Raw genomic sequence first — 4138 nt, 5'->3', positions numbered from 1 at the left:
ACTTGAGTTGATAGACATCCAGTGCAGTGATGAATTGAAATCACAGTTCAAAAATTCTAATCTCCTCACATTCTACAAAGAACTGCCAGATACATCATTTCCAAAACTGAAAGACAATGCTTGATTTTGTGCAAGCATGTTTGGCAGTACCTATGTATGTGAACAAGCATACATAGGTACTGCCAAACAAGCTTGCAAGTTTTCGCTTATGAATTTAAACAAGTGCAAAACACGGAACAGGTTAACCAATGAGAATTTGGAAAATCTGCTGGTTGTTTCAACATCTGCCATTACACCAGACATAAAGAAGATTGCCGCCAGCATCCAATCTCAGCCATCGCATTAATTGCTTGGAGGTCTGGCCCCTAGTCAGTAAACTTAATCTTAATTTGGCCCTTCTTCACAAAAGGTTGTGCATCCCTGATATAATAAAAAAAATTATAATGATATAACCAAAGAAATAAAAAAAATTTATAAGCTTTTTTTATTGAAAGTGTATACAATTTTAATCAGAAGACTTATAGAATCAGTTGAGGTGTTAATTCACAGAAAACACACCAAGTTTGTTTCATTGGGCTGCAATTTGATAGATGAAAGACGAGACCATCTGGTCTCGTCTTTCATCTATCTAACCTTAGGGGCAGGAGGCCCCAATTAACTATATACAAATGTCCAATGCAAACCAGAAGTCATGTTATTTCAATTCAAAACTTTTTCCCCGAAAGGTGTTAGATAGATGACCAGCACAACTCTATTGCCAACAGTAAAAGTATGATTTACAGGGGCAAGCCACTACTAATTTGAAGTGGAGAGAATATATTTTAAATTAAATAAATCAAAAATATGATTAAAACTTGCAACCTGGCATTGTGATGATGTAATAATTGATAATTTAGTATAGAAATATTGCATTGGATTGAAAAAGACAACACTCCTAAAAAACATCTTCAGTGATGAGTTAACATTTCTTCTCAGTGGTAAAATGACAACCTACAACAGGATTTACAGGAAACTTTGAAAATCAAGGAGCACCTGTAAAACATGTTCGCAAAATTCTAAAGATGAATATTTTTGTGCTCTGAGCAAAGATAATGTATGGCCTCTTTTTTTTCATGAAGGTATTATTGATTATCATTTATCTGGGTATGCTGGAAAATTCTCTCATTTAATAGTTAAACAACAACTACAAAGGATGCATGCCCTTTCAGAAAGAGCACACACACACCACCCCACTATCAAATAAATGTCCATGATTTTCTCAATAAACATCTCTCGGGTCAATGGATTGGTCAAACAAGGCCAACAGCATGGTCAATTCATTTCCTAGATTTGATTTGACCATTCAATTTTTCTTTTGGGGTTTCATTAAAGATCTAGTGTTTATTCCACCTTTGTCTGCAAAATTCATCGACAAGGAGAGGGCCAAACATTCTGGTCTCTGATTTGAACGAAACTTGATTTGTGTTCAGGACGTGTTCACAACTCCTTGTCCAAATAATAGGAGCCACTTCTCAAGTGTTTCCAAAAAACAGGTCTCTGAAAACTGAATGTTTAGCTTGTAAGTCTTTGGATGCTGTTTCAAGTTTGTCAATAAATTGAATTTGGTCTGCTGTATCACCAATGGTATTCACATCAAACCAAAATGATTAAGATGTAACTTGATGTGGTTTGCTAAAAAGTAATGCCTCAACCAGTTCTGTAAGTCTGATTAAAATGCTATATGCTTTCAAAGTTGTAAAGTCCTTTTTGAATTGCTGTGCACAACAAATCATATTGTGGTTAACTTTATTAAAATATCCATATTATTAAACCAATAAGAAAAATTCCAACTCTGTACTGTAAATCAGCTACTTCCATTGTTAGATAGACAAACAACTTGTCATTGCAATCATAATTTCATTAACAATTTTAGAATAAAATTAAACAAAAAAAAGCTAGAATTTTTAAACCTTTATCCCTTTTTGAGAGAAATATAACAAACATTAATATAATAGATTGTAATTTGTATTTGACTTACATTTAAGATTAGTGAAAATACTGTACAAAACAATTTTGAAAATTTAATGAATTGCTCAGAAATATTACTACTATATAATGGCACAAAAATTTTCAATATAAAAAAAAAATTTTCCCATTACAATTGATTTTTTAAACTGAAGATTTATCTTATGATTGTTATATTTCCATATTTTGTTTTAATAAAATGCATGCAATTTCCTCTATAATGTAACAGGGATAAAAAAAAATACACAAGTGACTACAAAAAAATTTTCCCCTTTCTCTTGACAAAATTAGATGTCATAATTGATAATGATAGTAATAGTAAACTAAGTACTGTGTGAAATTCATCTCTAACAGTAAATAGAAAAAAGTAATACAATTCAGGAATATGCCTAACTCAACAGAATTGCTTATTCACAAGCAGATTCAGCAATGCTTTATTATTTTATTATTAAAAAAATTATATTGATATTTAAAATATCAAAACTCTTGTGTTTGAACTTATGATGAGATGAAAGGCCTCAAAAATTAATATTTAATCAAAAGTAAGTTGATTCCTTAAATATCCACTTCAATGCAAATAATTACAAAAGTTACTTTAACAGATGAAAAACAATGTCATTTTTGAACATTGAACAAGTGCCCTTGAACATTCAATGTTCAAAAACACTTAGACTATAATTTTTTCCTCCATTAAAGCAATGTTTTGTTGATAAAAAATAATATTGTAAATTAACAGTTGTACAAACAGGAAAGTGTTAAGTATTCAATATTACGTAAAATTTATAGAATAACCCAGTCATCGTTCAAATACCACATTTCCTCAATTAAATGTATCATGAGTTTAAAATTGAATTTCATGATTTTTTTTATATTGAGAAATTATTTAAATAATCAATTTCATTAAGTCTTGTTAAGTAATAACATGCTAGAAAAACAATAAGGTATTCACATGCAGTTTTCCTTTCTAAATCAAGTTTTATGAGTTTTAAGAAAGATGTAAAAGCATTGTTTTCTCAGCACTGCTCTCATTACAGGTTCTATGGCAAAAGCCAATGGCTTAACCAGTATTCTCCTCAGGCCATTTTTTCCAGGTACCTGTCCAGATAATAAATTTCATAAGTGTTTATATATATAAAAAAAATATGACTTTTCACATTTTTCAAATGTAGTTCAATCCCCAATTTTTAACATGTTTACCAGAACACATTCAAAATTTAAATATATAAATATATTTATATGCATTCTTTTGAACAGATAAATTAACAGCTATATGTAAATACAGTAAAACCTGTCTATGGCGACCACCCACGGTTCCTTCAAAAAGTGGTCTTTTAGACAGGTGGTCGTCCAATACAAGTGGTCCTGTATTTCCGTACGTATTTTGCGCACTTTTTAGCCTTTCTACTAAGCAAAACTCGAAATGAGCAAAAATAAGCGAATTTTTTCAACGATAGGGCTATATTGGTATTGTATTTTATTCTTATCGGATACTGTAACTCGATTTACAGGAGTCGTCGTGATTTTATAAGACAGATTTAATACCAATATTTTAAAGATTAATACAATAGTCGCATTTTCTCGATTATAATGCACATTTTCTTTTTTCCGATTTAATTCAACTTGGTTATTTTCGTTCGCTCCTCAGTTACGTGTATTATTACGTCATCGATATACAAGCGCGTAGTATCTTTACATAACTTTGGTTTTGGTATTCGTTAGTTTAATCTTATTTTAACTTTAAAAATACCGTATTTTTTTATTATTTAATATTTTCTTAAGTACAATAAGAAAAATAATTAATAATAAAATGATTTTATTATTATGTTTCATTATACGATTTCATTACATTCCACGATTGTCATTGCGGAATTGAAAAATGAAGGTTGCTCGTAAAACTGATTTTTGCATTAATGCGTTTATTGTTTTTTGAATATTTTGTGTGCAAAAACTACTTGGATATTATTTTTCTAAAAATATCATGGAAATAATGTAGATTGATACAGAAACTATTTATTGCACATGTACTGTACATGTACACTATAATAGAGATATAGTGTTGGAGGATGAGACCTTCGGGTTCGAAAGCACTCTAACTTCTACTGGGGACGAACAAGGAACTTCACTGACTAAGATT

The 4138-nt window shown here is 30.3% G+C and overlaps 1 protein-coding gene across 1 annotated transcript in view; it reads right to left on the bottom strand.

Annotated features, from left to right (window-relative positions):
- LOC111629820 (transmembrane protein 87A-like) overlaps nt 1–3075 on the bottom strand; it is a 55726-nt gene extending 52651 nt beyond the window's left edge. The window contains exon 1 of the mRNA XM_023373728.1: nt 2954–3075. The gene's annotated coding sequence lies outside the window, so the exon portion shown is untranslated. The remainder of the gene's footprint in view (nt 1–2953) is intronic.
- Between the last annotated feature and the right edge of the window lie 1063 nt (nt 3076–4138).

Source organism: Centruroides sculpturatus, unplaced genomic scaffold, assembly GCF_000671375.1.
Source record: "Centruroides sculpturatus isolate CEXI.00-Female unplaced genomic scaffold, Cexi_2.0 scaffold600, whole genome shotgun sequence".
Lineage (NCBI taxonomy): Eukaryota > Metazoa > Arthropoda > Arachnida > Scorpiones > Buthidae > Centruroides > Centruroides sculpturatus.
This window is presented reverse-complemented; position numbering and strand designations above follow the sequence as displayed.